This window comes from Lithobates pipiens, unplaced genomic scaffold (genome assembly GCF_037356315.1).
Source record: "Lithobates pipiens isolate NorthernLeopardFrog02 unplaced genomic scaffold, aLitPip1_a1.2 Scaffold_10, whole genome shotgun sequence".
NCBI classification, from domain to species: Eukaryota; Metazoa; Chordata; class Amphibia; order Anura; family Ranidae; genus Lithobates; species Lithobates pipiens.
The window spans coordinates 166,627,586-166,653,695 of NW_027507686.1; the positions used below are offsets into that span (position 1 = coordinate 166,627,586).

Genomic DNA, 26,110 nt, shown 5'->3' on the forward strand with positions numbered 1-26,110 from the left:
ACGGGACGTGCCACGGGTGACACAGGAAGTGCCACGGGTGCCACGGGACGTGCCACGGGACGTGCCACGGGTGACACGGGAAGTGCCACGGGTGCCACGGGACGTGCCACGGGTGACACGGGAAGTGCCACTGGTGCCACGGGTGCCACGGGACGTGCCACGGGTGACACGGGAAGTGGCACGGGTGCCACGGGACGTGCCACGGGTGACACTGGACCTGCCACGGGTGACACGGGACGTGCCACGGGTGCCACGGGACGTGCCACGGGTGACACGGGAAGTGCCACTGGTGCCACGGGTGCCACGGGACGTGCCACGGGACGTGCCACGGGTGACACGGGAAGTGCCACTGGTGCCACGGGTGCCACGGGACGTGCCACTGGTGCCACGGGACGTGCCACGGGACGTGCCACGGGTGACACGGGAAGTGCCACGGGTGCCACGGGACGTGCCACGGGTGCCACGGGACGTGCCACGGGTGACACGGGAAGTGCCACGGGTGCCACGGGTGCCACGGGACGTGCCACGGGACGTGCCACTGGTGCCACGGGACGTGCCACGGGACGTGCCACGGGTGACACAGGAAGTGCCACGGGTGCCACGGGACGTGCCACGGGACGTGCCACGGGTGCCACAGGAAGTGCCACGGGTGCCACGGGACGTGCCACGGGACGTGCCACGGGTGCCACGGGATGTGCCACGGGACGTGCCACGGGTGACACGGGAAGTGCCACGGGTGCCACGGGACGTGCCACGGGTGCCACGGGTGCCACGGGACGTGCCACGGGTGCCACGGGACGTGCCACGGGTGTCACATGACTTGGCACAGATGGGACATGACAAACCAGAAGTAGTGTGTTTGCTAGCAGTAATTGTTCACAAATATGTGGCCTTAAAGTCATGTTGCTAAAGCATTTTTCAAGAGTAAAATAGAGTAGTTTTCCCCTTCGACATTACCTGTCACAGGTGTCACACATTCCACACTTTGTGTATTGTCTACTTAACACATGACTTGCTACGTCACCTCACCCTAGCTAAATCCCTTCAATCGGATGATTTATATTTGGCATATTGTTGATGCGATAATGTGTGTGTGTGTGTGTGTGTGTGTGTAGATACCAGTGGTTTATATTTATTATTTTCTAACATAGATGATTAACAAAATTTTTTTGGTTTGTTGCAGTTTTGATGAATTGCTTGGTCTGGTTGACATCCATCTTGAGCGACAGAACACAACATACAGGAAGAGTATCTCAGCCATTGAAAGACTAATTATTACATTAAGGTAAACTGTCTTTCTGGTGCGCAATACACTTTGCATCCTCACAGCTCAGCGCTACAATTAGCGTGGAGGAGCAGAGCAGGATAGCTGCTGAGTGTCAGCAGCTCTCACATCTTGGAGGGGATAGAAGAGACCCATTGATGTTTGATTATTATTTTTTGTGTGAAGGAGCAGCAGATGAAGCTTTGCTCCAATGCTGCAGCCACCTAGGTAATTATTTTTGACCTAAAAAAACATAGCATGTAATTAAATGTAATATACTCAAACATACCACACATTAGCAAAACATAAACTTTTTTTAATATGAACAAAATTTTTGAAAAAAGCATCAACAAACAGTAACTTTTAAAGAAATAACATTAGCACTTTTATTCTACGAAAAATCAAGACATTAGAAAAACTATAAATTGTGGTACGATGGACCAAAATTGTCACCTTCAGTGGAAGGAATGGGGGAAGGTGTGGGTTGGACACTTTCACGTGTGGCCATTGCAGGGGTAGGAAATGGATAGGGCATGGGGGGATTTGCGCTTTGTGTGTTGTTGCCATACTCATCACAATATGGCCTATAACGAGGGGAATAGTAGGGGTGGGTTCTGGGTGGCGGGGGATTGTAATAGTTAGGGAAGGGTACAGATGGGGGTGGTGGTGGGGCAAACGCTGGAGAGGGGGCACTGGTGGCAGGCTGGTGGGCTATATTTGCCTCAAGCATATCTATAATGTTTTTCATAACATATGCCTGGCGCTCCTGCGGGATTTTTTTGAGCATTGCTGCCACCATAATACCAAATCCGCTTTCCGCACTCTCCATTTCAGTTAACTTTGTATTCATCCGCTCCATCAGTGACGCAAAACGTTCCAAGTTGTTCTGCAGTCTAATCGGTCTTCCCGATCTTCCATGGAGAGCGGGACGGTCTGGTTCCTGTCTGCCCTCAGGTTCCTCGACCTCAGCCATGCTGAGATTGGCCGCCTGGGAATCCTCAACTGTTTCAATAGAGTTTAGGCCAGGACTCTGTATTAAGGACGGAGAAGGTGCCCCTTCCTCTCCGCTGGGAGCAGTGGCCGCCGCAGCACATTGGGCCGATGTACCTGGCTGTTCCAGGTGCGGCATACTGGATTGTGTTCTGCATGAAAGATAGAATACAATTATTATAACCTTATCCAACTGTATAGTATCACTGTCCTAATATGAAAGATATTATCTTACGCTCTAAGATCCATGAACGGCCTCAGGAATTCCATCTCCTCCGCATGGATATAGGGTGCTACTCTTTTCCCCCCGGAACCACTTCGTTGGTTTAATATTTTTTTTAAGTAGCGATTGTAGCAATCGCGGAGCCCCTTCCACCTGGTTTGTAAGATGGTCACTGCAAAACATAAACAGGAACATAATCAATTCTTTTGTTTTTCAGATACCTTGCAACAGGTCATTCAATTGTAAGTCTACATTATGAGTTCATGGCTGGCAAGTCGACTATCAGCTATATCATCCGAGACACCTGCAAAGTTTTATGGGACGTGCTTAACACCATGGTGATGAAGAGGCCGACACCTGAAACATGGCGTGATATAGCAAATAAATTTTGGAGTAGGTGCAATTTTCCCAATTGCATTGGAGCTATCGATGGGAAGCATATACGTGTACAAAAGCCTGTGGGTAGCGGGAGTATGTACTTTAACTATAAAAAATATTGCTCCTTTGTACTGCTCGCCGTTACAGATTCCAACTACTGTTTCACATATGTAGACATTGGATCCTATGGAGGTAGCTGTGATGCAAGGATTTTTGGAAATTCATCCTTTGGTGAAAGACTACGGGAGAATCTACTTGGTATTCCTGAAAATTGCCCCCTTCCTGGCACAGCTGAACCTGCGCTACCCTATGTGTTTGTTGCGGATGAGGCCTTTGCATTGGGTGAACACATGATGAGGCCTTACTCTAGTAGGAACCTGTCCACTCCTAAAAGGATTTTCAACTACCGGTTAACAAGGGCAAGAAGGGTGGTTGAATGTAGTTTTGGAATTCTAGCCAATAAATGGCGCTTTCTACATACTACAATAAGCTTAAACATTGAAAATGCTATAACTGCTGTAAAAGCAGCATGCGTGCTGCACAATTTTGTCAGAGTCAGGGACGGCTATTGTTTTGAGGATTCTCTACAACACGACATGGAAAGTGCACGCATCAGTGCTACAAGGGGATCCACTGATGGTGCCACAGTGCGCGATCAATTTAGATCCTATTTAAATTCACCGGATGGTGAATTGCCGTGGCAGATGGACGCCATTTCATAATCAAATTCATAAATATTTTTACACAAATGTTTTGATTTCATATCAAGTATCTTTTTGGGAATTTTTGAGTACGGTTGTTAACATGTGCTGATATGGATTATTGTTTTGTAATTAAAGTTGTCTGATATGTTTTTTGTTATTTGTTATTATATGTTCAATAAATTTCATATGTTAAAATTAGGTTGAAATTACTTTTGATGTGGTTATATTGTTCAATCATTATTGTAATAAAATTATCATAGTGCTACACATCAGTGATAGACTTCCCAATGTTGCTCCGTAATCTTGCCCTAGAGTTAATAGGCACCATTATGAACCCCAAGTGCCATGTGACCTGTAATGAGCGCCATGTAAAATGTTACATGTGGCACGTCCCGTGGCACCCGTGGCACGTCCCGTGGCACCCGTGGCACGTCACGTGGCACCCGTGGCACGTCACGTGGCACCCGTGGCACGTCCCGTGGCACCCGTGGCAGGTCACGTGGCACCCGTGGCACGTCCCGTGGCACCCGTGGCACGTCCCGTGGCACGTCACGTGGCACCCGTGGCACGTCCCGTGGCACCCGTGGCACGTCACGTGGCACCCGTGGCACGTCCCGTGGCACCCGTGGCAGGTCACGTGGCACCCGTGGCACGTCCCGTGGCACCCGTGGCACGTCCCGTGGCACCAGTGGCACGTCCCGTGTCACCCGTGGCACGTCACGTGGCACCCGTGGCACGTCCCGTGGCACCCGTGGCAGGTCACGTGGCACCCGTGGCACGTCCCGTGGCACCCGTGGCACGTCACGTGGCACCCGTGGCACGTCCCGTGGCACGTCCCGTGGCACCCGTGGCACGTCACGTGGCACCCGTGGCACGTCCCGTGGCACCCGTGGCAGGTCACGTGGCACCCGTGGCACGTCCCGTGGCACCCGTGGCACGTCCCGTGGCACCCGTGGCACGTCACGTGGCACCCGTGGCAGGTCACGTGGCACCCGTGGCACGTCCCGTGGCACCCGTGGCACGTCCCGTGGCACCCGTGGCACGTCCCGTGGCACCCGTGGCACGTCACGTGTCACCCGTGGCACGTCCCGTGGCACCCGTGGCACGTCACGTGTCACACGTGGCACGTCACGTGGCACCCGTGGCACGTCACGTGGCACCCGTGGCAGGTCCCGTGGCACCCGTGGCAGGTCCCGTGGCACGTCCCGTGGCACTTCCCGTGGCACCCGTGGCACTTCCCGTGGAAGGTCCCGTGGCACGTCCCGTGGCAGCCGTGGCAGGTCACGTGGCAGCCGTGGCACGTCACGTGGCACATCAATTTGGTATTGAAACAATGCTTTTTTGAAGCAAAAACGTGGGGAATACAGTTCAGACACTATTAGAACAGTCAATTCATCTAATGTTCATGTAATTGGAGCTTTTGTTGCTCTGGTGTGATATTTTTGATGGCAGGGGGATCTAGGGAGAGGAACCAAGGACTGTTGTGAAAGGGGGCATTTATGCACCGATTCCCTGTGCAAAAGAAGACCTACAAGACCTAAATTGAACTACAAGAATCATGCATAGTGAAGGAGAAAAGAAATATAAACTTACTTTTTGCAGAGCGGTCGGCCTGTGACAAGACATCCCAGTCTTCGAAAGAGAGTCTGCAGATTTCCAGCCAGGCACTCTCTCTCTTTTGGATTAGCTGGTACGCTTTGTCTGTCTTTGCGTACAGACACCTTCTCTCCCTAACAAGGCGTATGAGGGACTCATTGTCCACTGGTTCTCTCCTGTTCATAGCAGACATTTTGCAGGACTGAGCTCTTGGTCTTTGTGAGTTGAAGATGGTCTGTGTGAGTTGAAGATAAGGGGGAAAACGAAACTAATGTGTATGGAAAGGAGGGGCTGCCTGCAGTGGGGGCTGGGTGACTTCCTGTCAAGTAGCTTGCAAGTAGCCTACAGATGAACAGGAGAGGCGACTTACATTGACATGAATGGGTACAAGTCGCCTAGAAGTCGTTTCCAAGTAGTACAGGAACCTTTTTTAAAAGTCGGAGCTACTGCAGTAGTGTATATTAAGACAGCTCCATTGACTATCATTGGTTTTAATGCAGCGCGACCTCGAGGCGACTTGGGGCGACCTAGACCGACCTGAAGTCGGATCGCAGTCGCCCGCAGTGTGAACCGGCCCTAAGTGTACTCTGCAGAATCATGGTTGACCAAACTATATACACCATCATCACATAACGTACAGGGCTTCAATTCTCCTGTAAAGAGAACAAAAGCCTTCACATGTTACCACAAACAAAAAGGCGGATATCTTCATGTTGCAGGAGACTCATTTCTCCAAAACCTCGACCCCAAGATAAAGACGCCCAGTTTTACACCTCTTCAGGCCTGGATAAAAAACTAGGTGCATCCATATGCTTCTCTTGCAGAACACCATTTGTCCCCTCCACCATAATCAAAGATAAAACAGGACAGATATATAATGGCAGTGGGCCATACTAACGACCAAATAACCACTCTAATTTCTTATTATGCCCTTAACATGGGTCAAATGGACTCTTCCACAGAATATTTGTATTAAGTATTGCTTCCAAAAGTACAAGAACAGCAACCTACCATTAGACCAAATATTAGACAAATTCTTACAAAGCAAATATATAAACGTGTACCTAAAATATAGTGGTGACCTTATCCATCCCCATGGAGAGTAAATGTCACACTTCTAAATGACCCGATAACAGTAGCAGAAATAGAGAAAGATACGACTATAATAATAATAATAGGGAAAATCTACCAGCACCTGTAATAAATTGGGCAGCCCATAAGGCCACCATTAGAGGCAAACTACTCCAACTGGCGGCATGACACAAGCGATCGAGACAGCATAGTAACACAACAGGAACAGACATTGCAGGACCACCTTAAAAAAAAAAAAAAAAAAAAAAAGAAGAAGAAGAAGGACACCTCAGGTGGACATCAGACACAAAATAAACCAGGCCAGACTAGCCCTGAACATAAGCCTTACAACACGCTGATATACGCTGGTCACGGCACAGATACTACATGATGGGCGACAAACCAACTACACTGCTAGCAAGAAAATTATTACCCCGCCCCTATACACCTGCACTACCTAAGCTGCGACTAAATAAACGGGCAGCCAAGTCAGAACCCAGAAAGGATAGTCACCGAATTCACAAAACTTTATACCAAATTATATAGTACCTAGAGACAGAACGACGGAATAAAATGGAGGAATTCTTTAGACACATCCCTCTTGAAAAATTGCAGAAGGAGTACTTTGAATTACTGGATCAGGCATTCACTGAATCTGAGATTGTACAGGCAATCAAGAGTCTTAATCCCTCCAAAGCCCCGGGCCCAGATGGATTCTCAGAGCTATAATATAGGAAATGTCAAGAGATTCTGACCCCATATCTTTGTACCTTCTTTAACCACTTGCCGACCGCCGCACGACGATATACGTCGACAGAATGGCACGGGCAGGCATATGGGCGTATATATACGTCCCTGCCTTCCCGCGGGTGGGGGGCCCGATCGGGCCCCCCCCCCCCCCGGTGCCAGCGGCGGTCGGTATCCGTACAGGAGCGATCCGGGATGAGGGGGCGGCCATTCGTTCATGGCCACCCCCTCGCGATCGCTCCTGACGAATGGAAGTGAGGCGTGACATCACTTCCTCTCCTGTAATGTAAACACAGGCAGAGGAAGTGATGTAATCTCTCCTCCGTGTCGGTATTTTTCGTTCCGGCACCAAGGAGAGAGGATCAGTGAGTTGCACCAACACGACACTACACAGTAGAACATGCCAGGCACACTCACACCCCCCCTTCACCCCCCGATCACCCCCCCCCCCCCCCCCAATTACCCCTGCCCCCCCAGTCAGTCAGTCAGTCACAGTGACACCAATTGCATTTTTTTTTTTTTTTGCATTGGTGTCATTTGTGACTGTAATAACTGTTAGGGCAGTTAGGGTTAGCCCCCTTTAGTTCTAAGGTACCCCCCTAACCCCCCCAATAAAGGTTTAACCCCGTGATCACCCCCCGTCGCCAGTGTCACTAAGGCTGGGTTCACATTGCAGCGGTTTATGAGAACGGATGTGATTCGCACCGCACTGCAGTGCAAATCACATCCGATCTCTGTGTGATTCGAGTTCAGCCATACAGATAGTATGGCTGAATTCGCGTCGCACCCGCCGCAAACTCGCACGGGACCCTTTTTTTGGTCCGCAGCAGAATCGGATCGCATGGGTGTTCACACCATGCGATCAGAGTTTGCAGATCGCACTGCGATATGCGAACTGATCTGGGGGTGTCATTAACATTTCACTGACACTCCCAGCAGTTCGCATAGGGCAGTGTGAACTGCCGCCGGGAGGCATGCGATGCGGGAACCCACCGCGGATTTGTGGCGTTCCCGCATCGCTCCAGTGTGAACCCAGCCTAATAAGCGATCGTTTTTCTGATCGCTGTATTAGTGTCACAGGTGACGCTAGTTAGGCAGGTAGGTATTTAGGTTCGCCGCAGCTTTTTATAGCGCCAGGGACCCCCATATACTACCGCATAAAGCCCCCCGATTGCCCCCTAGTTAACCCTTTCACCAGTGATCACCATATAACTGTTACAGGTGACGCTGGTTGGTTAGTTATTTTTTTTTTATAGTTTCAGGGCACCCGCCATTTATTACCCAATAAAGGTTTAACCCCCTGATCACCCGGCGGGTGATATAAGTTTGAGGGTCAGATAAGGTCTGCGTCGCCCCAGGCAGCGTCAGGTTAGTGCCAGTACCGCTAACACCCACGCACAAAGCATACACCTCCCTTAGTAATATAGTATCTGATCAGATCTATATTAGCGTCGCCAGCAGTTTAGGTTTCCCAAAATGCATTGTTAGCGGGATCAGCCCAGATACCTGCTAGCACCTGCGTTTAGCCCCTCCGCCAAGCCCAGACCAGCCCACCCAAGTGCAGTATCGATCGATCACTGTCACTTACAAAACACAACACGCATAACTGCAGCGTTCGCAGAGTCAGGCCTGATCCCTGCGATCGCTAACAGTTTTTCTTGTAGCGTTTTGATACAGTCGCTGACAGCCTAGGTGCTTTTTTACCTGTGAGTCTCACTAGTGTACCCCTAAATTTAGGGGTGTCTACTTTCCAAAATGGGGTAATTTGGGGGGGGGGGTTTGTGCCATCTTGGCATTTTATGGCCTTCAAAACTGTAATAGGTAGTGAGAAGTGAAATCAAAAATGTACGCCCTTAGAAAGCCTGAAGGCGGTGCTTGGTTTTCGGGGCCCCGTACGCGGCTAGGCTCCCAAAAAGTCCCACATATGTGGTATCCCCGTACTCAGGAGAAGCAGCAGAATTTTGGGGTGTCATTTCACATATGCCCATAGCATGTGTGAGCAATATATCATTTAGTGACAACTTTGTGTAAAAAAAAAAAAAAAAAAAAAAAAAAAAAAAAATATTCCATGGGCTCAACATGCCTCTTATCAATTTCCTTAGGGGGTCTACTTTCCAAAATGGGGTCATTTGGGGGGGTTTGTACTGCCCTGCCATTTTAGCACCTCAAGAAATTAGATAGGCAGTCGTAAACTAAAAGCTGCGTAAGTTCCAGAAAACGTACCTTAGTTTGTAGATGTGACAACTTTTGCGCAAACCAATAAATACAGTTATTGACTTTTTTTTTACCAAAGACATGTGGCTGAATACATTTTGGCCTAAATGTATGACTAAAATTGAGTTTATTGTTTTTCTCTAATAACAAAAAGTAGAAAATATCATTTTTTTTCAAAATTTGCGGTCTTTTTACGTTTATATCGCAAAAAATAAAAATCGCAGAGGCAATCAAATACCATCAAAAGAAAGCTCTATTTGTGGGAAGAAAAGGACGCAAATTTTGTTTGTGTACAACATTGCATGACCGCGCAATTACCAGTTAAAGCAGCGCAGTGCCAAATTGTAAAAAGACCTCTGGTCATTGACCAGCAAAATGGTCCGGTCTGAAAGTGGTTAATGCAATCAGGCAGGGCACGGCCCTACTAGCTCAGGAAAAGAAAGCATTTATACATGTTCTACCCAAACCAGGCAAAGATGTGAAAATTACCACCCTATCTCGCTGATCACTGACTTGAAGATTATGGCAAAGATCCTGGCGGACAGAATAAACTAATTTTTAGCCAATTACATCCACCCAGACCAGGCAGGATTTGTTCCGGGGCGCCAAGACGACGGCTCAAACAAGAAGGGTCATAGATATTTCCGCAGTCCACCTGAACTGGGACAGGAGGGGGCCCAATACAGGGGATGCTGCCATCATTGGATATTCATAAAGCATTAGATTTCCTCTCTTGGGAATACCTCTTTGTCCTGACCCGACTAGGATTCGGAACTCATTTCCTATCCACGGTCAAAACTCTCTACAGCTCCCCGACGGCAGCACTAATGGTAAAAGGTTATTTTTCAGGGCCAATTAACATCCAAAGAGGGACACGCCAAGGCTACCCATTATCCCTGCTACTTTTTGTACTGGCACTTGAACCACTCACGATACGAATATGAACCTCCTTAGATGTCAGGGGAATAGAACGTGGGAGCACGGAACAATGCATCCTTTATGCGGATGATATACTGATGGCAATCTCATCCCCCATTACTACCCTTCCCAACCTATATGCCATACTTAAACCATTCACGACAAAAATCGCAAGCCATGATCTCCGCCTTAAAACGTTTTTTACAAATTCATATGGAAAACTGATACCCTCCCATATTTGGAACACCCTATACTCCCAAAATTAGTATTACCCTGCATTGTTTAAAAATTTAGGGGCTGACCTGACAAGATGGTCGACCTACCCGCCAGCATGGTTTGACATACTCTGTCAAAATGAACGCCTTACCGAGAATTTTGTATCTCTTTAGGACTCTACCAGTGTCACTAGCCAAACTGGATCTGAAATAATTTCAAACTAAACGCCCGTCTTTCATCTGGGGGAATAAGAGGCCTAGGGTGAATCTACGCACGTTACATGCCACCAAGAGAAAAAGGTGGATTGGGCTTTCCAGATTTAAAGTATTACTATGCCGCACAGTTAGCACAGATTACCAGATTCCATAACTCACAACATCCAATTTGGATGCAGATAGAGGCCGAAGCCTGTAAGATGCACCCAATCTCATCTATTCTTTGGTTGTCTCCTAAGTAGAGACCCATGATTTTATGTACGGCACTTTCTATCACCCTGAGCATCTAGGACAGACTATTTAAATGCCACAACTTCCAATCCTTACATTCCAATCCATTAAGATGAAAACAAAACAAAAACACAGCCATGTGTGCTTCCTTTGATTTGCAGTAGGTCTGTGTGGGACTCAAGACCCACACACATAGGGAGCCCGCTCCAGCGATGTTGTAGGAATGACTTGGCCATCTGGGACGCCACTCATTGGCTGAGACAGCAACACTGTGCCACTGGCTCCCACTGCTGTCAAAGTCAATCAGCCAAGGAGAATAGAAAGGGCGTGGGGCTGAGCCGCATCTGTGTCTGAATGGCCACAGGGAGCTGTAAATCAGCTAGGGTGCCCACATAGCAAGCTGCTGGTTGTGGGGGCAACAGGAAGGAGGAGCCAGGAGCACAGAAGAGGGACCCAAGAAGGAGGAGGATCAAGGCTGCTAGGCAAGTATAACTTAATTAAAAATAATAGACTTTACAATCAGTTTAAGGCAGGCTTAGCCAAAGTGTCCATATGGCATTTTTTCCCCCCAAAATGATCTCGTCATGCTTACTTATGGAACAGTATGCGACTTTAAATAGCGCATCTGGGACAAGCTCTGAATTGCTGAGGTGGATGGATAACTTCACAATCTCCACTTCAGCCCATCCGCAAAAGCCTTTTATTCACTCATAAAATACAATGCTTCCTATGAAAGGCTGACCTGGACCACACTGTATGCCGTATCAGCTACATACAGTATACAGCAGTTTGCATAGTAGGCACATCTGTTAGTGAAAAATATAGTTTTTGGGCGAGTTTGGCCCAAATGAACCATTTAAAGTCATAGTCAACATGGGAGTTCGAGTTTAAGGAGTATTTGTGGTGCAAGGACTGCAGCACATGCATAGCTCCCCAACTGTCCCTGATTTGGAACAAAGTCCCTTCGGTCCTCCTCATTTAGGTCTGATGTATATAGTTGTATATAAAATGCACTTTTTATCTTTCAAAAAATGTTCCCCAGTGCTAAACCTTTCATCCAATTTCTAAATTGCTGCATCTGCAATTATCAAAACAGAAATATAAAAAAGGTATAATAGTGGTTAAAAAAGTACTTGTGGATTTAACTTTTTTTGTATAAGTCTCCTTAAATAGGACGTGGCAGGGGGTGCATCCTATGCCTACATACTTTTTTCTAATAGGTGTCCCTCATTCCAATCAAAAAGTTGTTAGGTATGGCACATGCATTTGTAATGTGGGGAACCATTTTTTTTTTTTTTTTTTTTTTCCCTTAAGCTGTATTATTGACCTATAAAAGGCAGAACCCTCTTTTTTACTGCATTACCAAACCATGTATACAGAAATGAGTAGTTACTCCCACGTCCATCTTCTAATCACAACATTTGTAGCTTTGTTTACACGGTATCTTTGCACACATGAACAAATTCCACCCACATCACCCCCTTAGATCACACATATAGCTGCCAGTTTTACAGCCAGTCTATGTGTACAGTTGCATGCTGTTTGGGGGTCCCTGGCCAAATTATTTAGTAGGTGATAAGTAGTGAACAGACATTACTGAAAACGCTATGAAAAAAAATAATAATAAATTATATATATAAAACACATTTTCACAATGCTCGGTTCACCTCTGCTTTTTTTGCAGAAACTCACTACAGTTCATTTAACATGGTTTCCTATAGGACATATTTAAATCTATTCTTTTTTCAGCCACTGCGTTTTTGGAAAGGGTCAAAGTGGAGTTTATGCTTTTTTGGTTTAATAGACTTTAATGGAGAAGCTGCAGAAAAGCCTACAAAACGCTTTGCATTCTTTAATCTGCCCAAAAAAAAAAAAAAATAAATAATAATAAAAAAAAAAAAAAAAAAAAAACTCCACCACGCCTTAGTTAGGCTTACCGGTCACAGCATTTCTACGAGCCTCTCAGGACAGCACCTCGGAGAGAGCGTAGCCCCTCCTCTTAAACAGGAAACACTGCATGATAACACCCCTTTAAAGTCAGCCGCTTCCACCATGCCATCAGTTGTTACCAAGAATTCCTCTGACATGCTGGAAGATAAAAACAATTACCAAGCCCAGTGATTATAAACCATACATAAATAACCTAGGGAAGGAAGTAGGCTGCCGTTCTGAAAGGCTCGTAGAAATACCTTTACCGGTAAGTCTAAAAGGTTTTTTCCCTTCAACTTTCAGGACAGCACCTTGGAGATAACTGAGAACTTACTTCAGGGTGGAACCACTGCTTCTAAAATCTTCCTGCCAAAGGCCTGGTCTGAGGTTGACAGTAGATCCAACCTTTAGTGCCTTATGAAGGTTGAAAAACTGGACCACGTGGCAGCCTTGCATATCTGAATATATACACAATACAGCACTAGCAAACACAATATAAAAGTGAAGAGACAAGACAATTGAGTAATAAAAACGTAAAAGTCTTCTTTTTTTTTTTTCTCCCCTGAAGTGTTCAGGTAATCGGACAGTTTGCCCCTTTTTTTTCCCCACTGGTTACCTGACCCCCACTATTTTTCGAGTATACCGTATATACTCGAGTATAGGTCGATCCGAATATAACCCGAGGCCCCTAATTTACCACAAAAAAACTGGGAAAACTTATTGACTCGTGTATAAGCCGAAGATGAGACATGCAGCAGCTACTGTTACAGCTTAAAAGAGTGGAAAAGAGGGTCAACAATGCCCATCTGCAGCTGCATACCTCCCTGTGTCCATTGCAGCCTATCTGTGTCCTGTGCATGCCTCCGTGTGCCAATCTGCAGCCTCTGTGTCCTTCTGCAGCTCCGTGTGCCATTTTGCACCTATCAGCATGTCATAAAAACATGCCAGGATTCAAAAGCCGCAATTCTCCTCCTCGTCTGACAGACGGCGGCCATTCCACTGTTCAAAAGCCGCGCCTCCCTGTCTGTGATAGGCGGAACACAATTTCCCAGCAGTCAGTGTTCCGCCTATCACGGACATCCGCTCATCCTCATACTACGGACGAGGAGGAGAGGATGTCCGTGATAGGCGGAACACTGACTGCTGGGAAATTGAGTGTTCCGCCTATCACAGACAGGGAGGCGCGGCTTTTGAACAGTGGAATGGCCGCCGTCTGTCTGCACGACACGCTGATCAGGTAGGCAGACGGCGGTGACTCGAGTATAAGCCGAGGGGGGCACTTTCAGTCTAAAAAAAAGGGGCTGAAAATCTCAGCTTATACTCGAGCATATACGGTATTTGGACATTGTATATTAGGTACTTTTGTTATGTCCATAGTTTTTGACCTTTTTGGCCGGTCCTCTTTTTCAACTTTTTCTTTTATTTTTCGCTTTTTTTTTCCCTCCAGAGACTAGCATTTGTGGATCCACCTCAGTATTTCCTACTCAGATATGCCTGTCTGTCTTGCCGATTTATATCTGCATATTAGAATATACTTGTTTATTCTTTTTGTACTGGGTTAATGGCGGCCCCCCTGGATATCTTATTTGGAAATCCTATCCCGCACCCTCTCATTTTCTATCTTATCCCGTGTTGCAGGACCCCTTAGCTGATCTCTTATTGGTTGATTCCCTATGGTGATCACATGTCTGTCCCACAATGTACAGGGGTTTAACTCTCCCAATAAGACGAAAGGCTTTTGATTTTTATAAAACAGCTAGATGCTAAGATCCTCCTCTTACAGGAGACGCACTTTGCACATAATTCCCACCCAAAATTTTTCCACAGACGCTTCCCCCCTTTTTTTATTCCCTTTATACCTCTAAATCTAGGGGTGCCGCCATTTTTCTGCATTCCTCCTTCCCCATGGAGGTGAAGCGTATCCAGAGGGATGCAGAGAGTAGGTATGCAATTATTCAAGGGGTAATATATAACAGGGAATTGACCATTGCTAGTGTATATGCGCCCAATAATGCCCCAGCTACCTTTTTCAAAAAATTCTTTGACAAGCTGTCCTCGTTCCAATCTTCCCATTTAATTGGTGGTGACTTCAATCTAGTTGCTAATGCCACACTTGATCGCTCTTCCCACACTCCCTTATCCAGGGCCTTCCCCAAGTCCCTTTCCTATGGCCTGACGGAACTTCAGCTTTCTGATGCATGGCGTGCCCACAATGTGGGTATCAAAGAATTTACCTTCTACTCCCATCCTCATAATAGTTCAGCATGTTTGGACTACATCTTTATTTCACCCATTATATTGGCCAACTCTACTCAAGCTAACATCCACCCCACTTAATTTTCCACCACTTTTATCAAACTGGCTCCCACTTCACACTCCTGGAGACTAAACGAAGCTCTCTTATCAGATGCAACTATAGCTCCCAAAATTGAGGAAGCTATAGAAGACTACTTTAACATTAATGCCCAACCAGAGACGTTGCCTTCTACGCTGTGGGTGGCCCATAAGGCCGTTCTCAGGGGGAAACTTATTGAGGTATCATTACGCAATAAACTGATCAATGGTAGAATCCTGACTCTTACACGGGAGATAGTACTGTACCGCCTGTACAAAAAACACATCCACTCTGCATTTAGAGTCTACTAGGCGGGAAATAGATAGTAGAAGGCTAGAATTAGATTCCTTGCTGTCCAACAAGGTATAGAAATCCTTCAGATGGGCAAAGGCAAAACACATTCTATTAGACAACTCAGCATCGTCACCCTTCGCACGAAAACTGAACCGTCTCACGCCCTCCTCATGTCTACAAATTGAACAATAGGAAGGGTCTCCTCACGTCACACCCAAAAGAAGTTTTAGATATTTTCAAACACTTTTGCTCTTCCCTGTTAGCACCCAGCAAAGATAGAGGCCCAAGCAATTAATTCCTGGTTGGATATGGTGCCACTGCCACCTTAACTCAATCACAGATTGATCATTTGAATGCACCTATTCACACTTCTGAGGTCCTGAACGTAATTAAATCCCTTAAACAAGGCTCGGCACCAGGCCCGGATGGGTTCGCTGCAATTTATTATAAAAAAAATTTGCATCCATTTTGGCCCCCAGACTTGCCTGCCTCTTTAATTGGGTGATGCAGGGTGGTAGTTTTCCAGAAGAGATGTTGCTGGCAAACATGTCTAATACCCAAACCAGATAAAAATCATACTCTCCCACAAAATTACAGGCCCATTTCTGTTATGAATAATGACCTTAAAATCTTTAGCAGGATCCTAGCGGATAGACTGGCTAAATTCATCCCCTCCCTTATCTCCCCGTTCCAATCAGGCTTTATTCCTCATAGACTGATTACTGACAACATTCGGCTGGCCACTGACATTATTCAGGATGCCAATGACAACTCACAGCCTGCTCTTACTTAGCCTGGACATCCAGAAGGCATTCGATAGTGTTGCATGGCCCTACCTTACCGAAGTTTTGCAAAGACTGGGGTTTCGGGGGGAATTTCTGCACTCCTTTCACACCCTTTATAGAAATCCTATGACAAGAATCAAAATCCCTGGCTGTTGCTCGGATTTTTTTAGTATAGGTAGGGGGACGAGACAGGGATGTCCTCTTTCACCATTAATTTTCGCCCTGGCCCTAGAACCCCTCGCAATTGCCATCCTGAATAACCCCGATATCACTGGATATACCAAAGGCCCCTTATCCTACAAGTTTTGTATGTATGCGGATGATGTTTTAATGTTCCTGAGGAATCCCCTACTCTCCCTTCCTAATTTGCTTCCCTATCTAATTTCGCTAAGATCTTGGGATTATCCATTAACCTATCTAAATCCTCCGCCCTCCCCATAGGTATTCAGCCATTAGAACTTTCGCATTTTTTTTTTTTTTTTTTTTTTTAAATCTTTATTTAAAGGGGTTCTGCACTCAGAATAAAACATTTGCCCATTCTCTTGCCTCTAGTTAATATATTTCATAATGCCACCTGTTTTTTTTTTTGCATTCACCTACCTTTTGTAATCTTTAGTAGTTTATTTTAAACCCCTGCGGCGATGGGCGGTCTCTTGCGGGGATCAGCGTCATTTCCTGCTGAAGCCCGCACTGTCTCCTGGGATCTCGTTCGTGTAATCCCAGGAGACATTGCAGCTAATGCACCCGACATCTCGCGAGATGCCGGGCCCGCGTCAAATGGTAGAGTGTGACATGGAAAAAAAAAAAAAAAAAGGGGGGGTAGACCGTTTGCAAATCAAGGCGGTACTGTGCCCCTGTGGTAGGCCACTACTCGTCATCACTTGTGAGCTTGTATTTCAGAAAATGTACCCGACGTGGTACTTAGTCCATTGGATTGGGATCGCGGTGTAATGCCCTAGATTTCCCGCATTCCAAGGGTATTTTTAGCATAAGGAGAAGAAAAAGAGATAGAGTTAAGGAATATAGAGAAAGAAGAGAAAAAAAAAAGGAAGCAGGGGGTACACAAGAGGGGAAGGGGTGGGAGGGGGACAGACTTCGTTAGGGCGCGCAGCCCCGGCCATGAGCAGACCCTCAGATGTAAGATTTGTATTCATCAGAGTATCGGAACATATCCCAGTGTGTCCAACGTGCATTGTGTTCTTCCTCACGGTCCCCAAGGGCAGCTGTAAGTTGCTCCATCCGCTGTATGTCGCACACTCTGGTGAACCACAAAGATACCGTAGGTGGCGACTGTTGCTTCCATACGCTGGGAATGCAAGCCCGTGCCGCGCTCAGCAGATGCCTCAGCAAGGATTTGCTGTACTGCTTACATGACATTGGGGTTAGGTTTAAGAATATAGCTGCTGGATTATCCTGTAAGGAGATATCTGTGATTTTGTGAATAATCTGCAAGACCTGCCTCCAGAACTGTGCTAGATCTGGACACTCCCAGAAAATGTGGAGTAGTGTGCCATTGTGGGTGTTACACCTCCAACATAGGGGGCTAAGGCCTGGAAATATGGACGCCAGAACTGACGGGGTCCTGTACCAACGCGTCAGAATCTTGTAGGTCATCTCCTGATATTTGCTACACAGGGATGATTTGTGCGCAAACAGGAGAATACGTTTTTTTTGATCCTCCGTGAACGTGGTATGGAGATCCCGTTCCCACTTCCTCAAGTATGGAGGGTCAGCTTGTGACACGTGAGCGAGTAAAATATTATAGGAGTAGGAAAGAGACCCCCTCATGGGCCCCTCTCCTGAGCATAAGCCCTCAAAGGGAGTCAATTGTCTGCGAAAGCAGCCGCTGTCTGGGAGTGATCGGAGGAAGTGCGCAAGTTGTGTAATCTTCCATTTCCCCAAAATTGAAGTATTAAGGGCAGGATATACGCTTGCCGGGTCAACCCACCCCGAGGAGTCGAGAAAAGTAGAGGCCCTGACCAAACTCTGATCCGGTTGGAGTCTAAATGATCTGTCCGATACTCCTGGTGGGAAGTCCGGGTGCCCTATTATGGGCGTCAACGGGGATGGGGAGCTGGCCGTTCCCACAATTCTGAAATATGTGTGGAGCGCTCTCATGGTGGGTTCGATTAAAGGGTGCGGCGAGGAGAATCTGGAAAAAGGGGACCCACTCCAGGGTAGCCCCGCCAGGGGAATCGACATAGACTTCTGCTCTAGTCGTACCTACAATTTTTGGGGCGAATGTCTGCACCAGTCCACAACTCTATTCATATGGACTGCTGTGTGATACAGGGCAGGGTCAGGGAGCCCAACCCCCCCTCTAAGTTTCGATCTCTGTAGTAGCGAACCCTTAAGCCGCGCCGGCCCACCCTGCCAGACGTACTTTATAAAGAGCGAGCGTATCTTGCCAAAGAAGCTACGCGGGATCCCCACTGGCAATGTCTGTAAGAGGTAAAGCAAGCGCGGCATAACATTCATCTTTAAGACATTACATCTACCAAACCAGGAAACCGCCAGATTCCTCCATCTGTCTAAATCCAGAGAAATACTATGTAGCAGAGGCTGAAAGTTGAGTTGGTAGATAAGTCTGGGATCCGAGGGAATTTTGGTACCTAAATACTTGATTGCTTGGGGGGGCCTTGCGAAGGGGAAAGTTGCCACTAAGGCGATTCCAGTGGCTAGGAGGGAGGGAGACATTAAGTGCCTCTGATTTTTGAAGGTTGATTTTGAAGTCCGATAGATCGCCATATCGGTGAATCTCCGATAGGAGAATTGGGAGAGAGGTATGTGGATCGGAAATATAGAACAAAAAGTCGTCCGCATACGCAGCGATTTTATGGTGGTACGAGCTTGTTTCTAGCCCCTTAATGTCAGGGTTAAGCCGAATATGTTGCAATAGGGGTTCCAATGAGAGTATGAAAAGAAGCGGGGAGAGTGGACATCCCTGCCTCGTTCCATTGTGTATATTAAAGGATTTTGAAGTGACCCCATTCACCCTGACCGAAGCTGTAGGGGTAGAGTAAATCGCCGAGATCCAGGACAGAATGGGGCCCGGCATCCCAAGGCTAGGAGAAAAGTCCAGTTCACCCTGTCGAATGCCTTTTCAGCATCCGTAGACAAAAGGATGAATGGAGTGTTTAGTTGTTTGGCTCTAGCAATAACATTTATTGTCCTGACCGTGTTGTCTCGGGCCTCCCTATTGCGTATAAAGCCCACCTGGTTCAGGGGGACTATACGCTGTAGAACTGTCCCCAGCTTTGTGGCCAAAATTTTTGTGAACAACTTCAGGTCACAATTCAATAACGAGATAGGCCTATAACTCGCACAGAGAAGTGGATCCTTCTCCGGCTTGGGGATCACGGTGATGCTAGCCTGCAAAAGATCCTGTGGCATGTGATGACCCTCCAGTATTGCATTGAAGGCGGCCACAAAGTGAGAGGCCACCTGTGCTTGAAAGGTTTTGTAATACGCAATTGTGAACCCGTCAGGGCCTGGTGCTTTTCCCTTCCGGGATCCCGTTAGGGCACCCGCAAGTTCTTCCACCGTTACGGGCTGCGAGAGACGTTCCACCTCTTCCGCATTGAGGGAAGGCAAATTAGCCGCCTCAAGGTAGGCGTCCAGCACCGCTCCCCCATCTTGAGTCCGAGCACTCAGCAGGGAAGAGTGAAGATTATACAGCGCTTCGTAAAAAGAACGAAAAGACCCCGCCATAGCCGCCGAATCATGAATTCTGTGCCCTGCGGGGGGAGGACAAAGCCGATATGTAGGACAGATTACGTTGAGTTCTAATGGCATTCGCTAAAGTTCTGCTACATTTGTCCCCAAATTCGTAGAACGTTCTGCGGGTTTTCATAAGCTTAAGCTTGGATTGGAATAAGGAGGGTTCCCTTATTTGTTCCCGAATTTCAGTAACTTCAGCTTCCAGGGCTCGGTTTGGTTGTGCCTTATGACGTTTTTCGCAATCGTGCAGCTTTGAAAGCAGCTCAGACAGCACTTTCGCTCTGGCCACTTTAAGTCTGTGGCCGTGTTTAATAAGCATTCCTCTAATGTAACACTTGTGCGCCGACCATATAGAAAGGGGATTAGGGACCGAATCCTTGTTGAGATCAAAGAAAAGTTCTAGGTGGCGTAATATATCCGCCTTCACCTCAGGGTCTTGGATGAGCGAATCATTTAGTCGCCATGTAGTGGAACTATGTGTCCTATTATGTATAGCTAGATCCATAGATATCGGCGCGTGATCCGACAATGCGATGTTACCAATCTGGGCATTAGTTACCAATGGGATCGTAGCGTGAGAGACTAGAAAGAGATCAATTCTGGAATATGAACCATGCACCGCTGAGAAAAAGGAGTAGTCCTTCTCCTGCGGGTGAAGGATACACCAAATGTCCACTAGCCAATGGGAGTGTAACAGCTCCTTAACTTGAAATAGAGTTCTCTGGGACAAGGCCGAGCTCTCCGATGAGGAATCCCTCCGAGGGTCGATGGTCAAATTGAAGTCCCCCCCCCCCCACCACCAGAGTACCTTCAGCAAAGGAAGCCAGAGCGGCTAGGCAGGAATCCAGGGCTGAAAGCTGGTCCACATTTGGTAAATATAAGTTAGCCAGAGTGTACGTTTGCGAATGTAGCTTCCCCTTAATGAAAAGGTATCTACCCTCCTGATCCGTATGTATGTCTATCAGCTGCCAAGGCACAGTTTTTGCCAGGAGGATACACGTGCCCTTTGATTTTGACGTAGGGGACACACTGATATGCTACCGGGAAATGTTTACTGTTCAGTTTTGGAATCTTATCTGCCCGGAAGTGGGTCTCTTGTAGAAACACCACTTGGGGTCTTTGCCTCCATAGTTCTGCTAGACAGCTGGACCGTTTTTCTGGAACATTTAAGCCCCGCACGTTCCATGATACAAACTTCAGTGACATGTTAACCGCGTTAGGCCGGGCTGTCAGACCCCACCGCTATCTGAGACAGGTAATAGGATGGGGAAGGGGAAGGCGCGAAGAGGTGGGAGGTTGGAAAGATCAGGGGAGAAAGAGGACAGAAAGGGAAAAAGGGATACAGAGAGAAAAAGAGAAACGAGAAATACAGGGGAAGAGAACTAAGCTCCGTGTGGAGAACTACTGCCTGATCGGGCAGTTCGGGCCTATTGGGGGAAGAAGTAGGGCACTTCAAGAGTGGAGCTCCCGAAGCGCGAGCCCCCCAACAGCCCCCCTTGTAATGCGGTCCCTTTTTGGAAGCCGCTATGCCAGGTTAAGCTTCTCAATTTAACGAGATAAACATAGCTAGTACATCAGTGCAACGAATACAAGGAGTGTTAACAAAATATAAAACAATAGTATGTCATCAAACACTAACATAATCACACCGGATGGGTCTCCAGCAGGGGAACTCTCCCTCCCCCCCCCCGCGACACTCCGGATCATGGGAACCGACCCCGGTTCCCCCCGACTGTCAAATGGTGCCCCAGCGCCGATATCCCACCCCCAGGCCAGTGGCCAACAGTAAACCCAGGACAACCAATGTATTAATGTGATGGTGGCAAGAGGAGATCCCCGGAGGCCAGCCTTTGGCACAGCGCCCTGTACACTATAAATAGGGCCAATACAGTAAAAGTGGCGGGTGCACCGGCTATCCCCCCCGGGACCCCCGGACTTACCGGAGTAAAATGCAATAACCAAAAAACAAAAGAGGGAACCACCCCCCCCCCATCCCAAAGCCACGATCCGGAGTAAGGACAACAGGTAAGCCAGACTTGCGGCACACAAGAAGTATATGAACCCAACGCCCAGGTGTCTGACCCTCGTTCTCCTCACGTCCAGTCTGTGGTAGTACCCCGTGTCGGGTCCCACTTCTACCCCGGCTACCTTGCACAGGTGTGCACTAACTGATAGTCTGGTTGTTGTCCGGATGGCTCATAATCCCCGGTAGCTCAAGCCTGAGCAACTGACTCCTTAAAGTTTCCTTCCAGAACGGTTAAGGTCCCTGAACCGAGGCCATCAACCAGGTGGGATACAGTTGGTTCCAGGATCAACCCGCAAGTCTATGCCACCGAGGTAGGGGGAAGCAACAGAAACAAAAGTTAAGTCAAAACAGTACTTACGCTCCTGAGGAGCCCGTTCAGTCCGGTGATACGCCCCACAGAGCCCATGAGGCCACGGAAACCTACGGCTCGCTGTCTTGCGGGGCCTGCGGTCTTCTGTTTCGGGGTCCCCTATTGCGTCCGGATCTCTGAGGCCTTCCCGCCGAGGGAGCCACTGGGACGGTGCCAGTTGGAGGAGAATCCACTGACAGCCAATTGGGTAGCGACACCGAGGGCAGTTCCAGAGAGTTAAGGAAAGCCGGGACCTCCGCCGGGTGTCGTAGGGTGTAGGAGCGGCCGCCCCTCCTTGCAATAAGGTGGAAAGGGTGGCCCCACTTGTACATGATCCCGTGTTCGGTGAGCTTCTCCAAGAGTGGTTTCATACATCGTCGCATCTGAAGGGTCCTCCGGGAGACGTCGGGCAAAAGAGTGATTTGTGCTCCGTCAAAATCCAATTGACCTTTGTGCCAGGCCCGTTGTAATATGCTTTCTTTTAGGGAGTAGTTATGCAAGCAACATAAAACATCTCTGGGCCTGTCCGCAGCTGGCATTCTGGCACCCAGGGTCCTATGCACCCTGTCAATTTCAATGGATGTTTCCGATGGGCGCGCCAGGTAATTATTAAATATGACAGTAACGGTCGCTTTGAGGTCCGCCTGGTGGGTGGCTTCCGGCAGGCCACGAATCCTAACGTTACGCCTGCGATTACGGTTCTCCAAGTCATCTACCAGGAGATGCAGCTGTGCGACTTGATCTACCACCTCCCCTCTCATGACCCGGAGGTCGGTGACATCTTGGCGGAGGGTGGCGGCCTCAGCCTCAACGGAGGAGACCCGCGTGGACACATCGGAAACCTCCTGTTTGATGCAGGCAAGCTCTCCTCGAAGTGCCGCCTCCGTTCTGGACGCTAACAAGTCCAGATCATCTCTAGTGGGGAGCTTTTGTAGTAATGCCCATAAGGTCTGTTCATTAAATAGAGTGGCAGAGGGGCCTCTTGGGGTTTCTAACAGGGGAGCGGCAGCACCAGGGCCCCGTTCCACAAGCTGCTGCGAGTCTCTGGTGGAGGCCTGGTAATGGGAGGCCTGTGTGTCTCTGGACGTCCACTGCGTGGAGCCTCCCATGTCCCCTCCAGGGCTGCCCAGGGATGCTAGCGACAGTGACCGTGGGAGGCATGGGGAAAGGTCACTGGCCGGGGAGAACAGGGGCATATCATTGCCTCCCTCGTACCTCTCATTGCTGGTAGGCTCCGACAGAGCGATCGCCGTCCTCGCGGCAGGCGCCGCCGCCATCTTGGACGGGTACGGGGTTGAGGCGGCCGGCGGAATCGGCACGAGAAACCGCTCCATGCGGGCGAAACCGGGGCTCTGGGGCAAGCGAACCTCTTCCCAGGCTGCGTGCACGGAGGTGAGAAGCCCGAATGTGTGATAGTCTGTGCGGGGTAAGCTGCTAGGGAGCCGCGGCCCGGGAGCTCAGGGATATCACGTCCTCACGCTTCCATGCCGAGACCACGCCCCCCCGAACTTTCGCATCTTAAGCAGACCTTTCCCTTCCATTGGTCAGATTCTCACCTTTCATACTTAGGCATAGTACTCCCAGATCATTATAAGAAATTATTTGCCGCCAATTACCCTCCTCTGGTTACAAAACTTAAAACACTAAAGATGTGGTCCAGCATGCATATTTCCTTCATGGGAAGGATAACGGCCCTAAAGATGGTTGTCCTTCCCAGGCTCCTATATATATCTTCAGGTCTCTCCCAATTAAAATTTCAAAGTCCTACCTTGATGATTTTCAAGCTCATCTTATCAGATACATTTGGCAAGACAAACCCCCTAGATTTTCCAAGACCATATTGTTTCGCTCCTCTAGACATGGGGCCTAGAGGTCCCGCGGCTTTGGTTGTATTACGTGGCTAGTAGGTTCTCACAACAAGCTCAATGGAACATTTGGAACTCCAGGGTTCCATGGGTTCAGTTCGAACAGGAATCTGTAAGTCACCTGTTTCTACCTGGTATTATGTGGGCCCCCCCTCTTACCTAACCACACAAAGACCTATAAGAACCTGATTGTTTCGGACGGCATGCATCTATGGCACATGCATAAACATAAATATGGCTTGGTCTCTCGGACTGCTGGTGGTGCATCTTATTTGGGGGACTCCAGGTTCCCGACTCCCCATAACCACCTAGGTGCATTCCGTCTTTGGACTGAGCTGGGTCTAATCTCCCTGAAGGATTTTATTGTAGATTTGAAATTCGCCACTTTTCATGAATTGCAAACTAGATTTCAGATCCCTCATACAGAATTCCTCCACTTTTTGCAACTCAGACATTTCTTTACACAGCATTACCCTGGCCCCTATTCCACCCCCCCCCCCCCCTACATCTTTTGAGGAGACAAAAAGGGTAGATCTCAGGGCTTTATAAGGTTATGGAAACAGCAACTGATAAAGGAGACCTGAATTATAGACTCAAATGGGAACAAGAACTGGGGGTCGAGAACACCACAATTGACTGGGAGAAGAATTGGCGCAATATGTGCCAATGTTCGAAATCTTTATCGATTAGGGAAACAGCCATAAAGGTGATTACCAGATGGTATTATACACCCCTACGAATACATAAGATCTTCCCACTGACATCGGATAGCCGTTTTAAGGGTTGCCCCCTCCCAGGCTCTTACAAGCACATTTTTTGGGAATGTGACCGGATCCAACCCATATGGCAACATCTCTTTGACATTAATAAGTTAGCCGGTTTCAGCATAACCATAGAAGTGAGTTACGCCCTGCTATTTCAGTCCCCACCAGACACCCCTGAGAAGCTTGATCCACTATTTGCTTAGCTATGCAATGGTCTATTGCTCCAAATTGGAAATCCCCTTCACTCCCACTTGCACAAATTCTGTCTCGAATTGATCTAATGATGCACTCAGAAAAAATATTTCATACTCTTCATGACACAATCCCACTATATGAAGCTAAATGGAATCCATGGTTAAATGTTTAGACTTCTAAATTAACTATGCTAGCCTCTCTTCCCCCCCCCCCCCTCCTCGTCTTTTGTTTTGTATTGTTTTTGTTGTTGATTTTTTTTTTTTCTTCTTCCATATTGGACAGGGATCATCTCTGACTAGTTGCTAATAAGGCTGTAGCCCTCTGTGGTATACCTGGTCCATGCAGATGGTTAGTTCCAGCTTATACAGCCCACTACTGGATGCAAATGGTCACACTGGAAGTTGATGACCACTGTTATGCTCATATACAGTACAGGACCACTACTATGCATCATTGACCTCTTTTTTATATTGTTCTGCATGGGTATTTTTCAACACCCATATGTTTGTAAATTTGGTTATTTCTTTTCAATAAAAACTTGGGGGAAAAAAATAAAATAAAAATACGTAAAAAAGTCCATATAAAAGTGACTTAAGTGCTCCAATCCAAAAAGTGCTCCAGAATGTTCAAGGTGTACCACAACAGCCCCTCCTGTGTCCCCACTCACCGGATCAAATGGACCCCCAGCTTTCCAGTCTAGGGATCACTTCAGGCTTAATAGTGATGGCCAGGAATAGCAGGTTTGGCATCAGATAATCAGGCAAAACTTCCTTGTAAAAGATGCTCAGCCAGAAAAACAGGTACCCAGAATGAAAATGGACAGACTAATAGTGAAGTACCGCTAAAAAAAGGTTTTATGCACATGGAAATGGATACTTACAAGATAAAACAGGCATAAACACGATGCTGCGAATACAAAAACGCCTTTCATGGTGTGCGTTCCATGATACCAGACGTGACGTCAATAAGAACCGGAAATTACATTCGACGTGCTAACGAAATTAAAGTTCATGCTGGAACACCAGGAATTGTAACACTTCCAGACTTTGAAATAAATTTGAAATAAATAGCCCTGGTGACC

General features: G+C 47.7%; 1 protein-coding gene and 1 long non-coding RNA gene across 3 annotated transcripts in view; both read right to left on the bottom strand.

The window, feature by feature from the left end:
• Window positions 1–26,110, bottom strand: part of CDC42BPG (CDC42 binding protein kinase gamma) — a 304,707-nt gene that overhangs the window by 223,913 nt on the left and 54,684 nt on the right. The gene's annotated exons all lie outside the window — the stretch shown is intronic.
• LOC143935406 (uncharacterized) lies at window positions 1,626–2,696 on the bottom strand. The gene is made up of 2 exons (XR_013263506.1): window positions 2,490–2,696; window positions 1,626–2,406 (listed from the first exon to the last, which is right to left on the bottom strand). It is a non-coding gene; the product is annotated as an uncharacterized LOC143935406 (long non-coding RNA).